The sequence below is a fragment of the Buceros rhinoceros genome, unplaced genomic scaffold (genome assembly GCF_000710305.1).
Source record: "Buceros rhinoceros silvestris isolate BGI_N320 unplaced genomic scaffold, ASM71030v1 scaffold14972, whole genome shotgun sequence".
In the NCBI taxonomy this organism is placed as follows: domain Eukaryota; kingdom Metazoa; phylum Chordata; class Aves; order Bucerotiformes; family Bucerotidae; genus Buceros; species Buceros rhinoceros.
This window is the reverse complement of record NW_010397446.1, coordinates 150,525-150,832: the sequence shown is the minus strand read 5'-3', so window position 1 is coordinate 150,832 and position 308 is coordinate 150,525.

Genomic DNA, 308 nt, shown 5'->3' with positions numbered 1-308 from the left:
ATAAAAATTAAAAAAAAACAAAATGAAAGAAAGTAACCAAGAAAAAAGAAGAGAGAAATGCCATCTCTCTGGGATTGTTCTGATTGCCCTGCAGTGAGAGAAGCACGATGCCGTAGGGAGGTGAGGAAGGGGAAGAAGAACCACTCAAGTCACAGACAAATCGAGATGTGCCAAGAATGGGACCACCTCTTTCAGCTCCAAGTGCCCATGTGCGAACCCAGCAGAGAGAGGAAGCTCCAGAGGGGTGTGCGACACACACGGAGTGGCAGGGGGTACACACCGGGGACTGCACAAACCCGCCAGAAAAT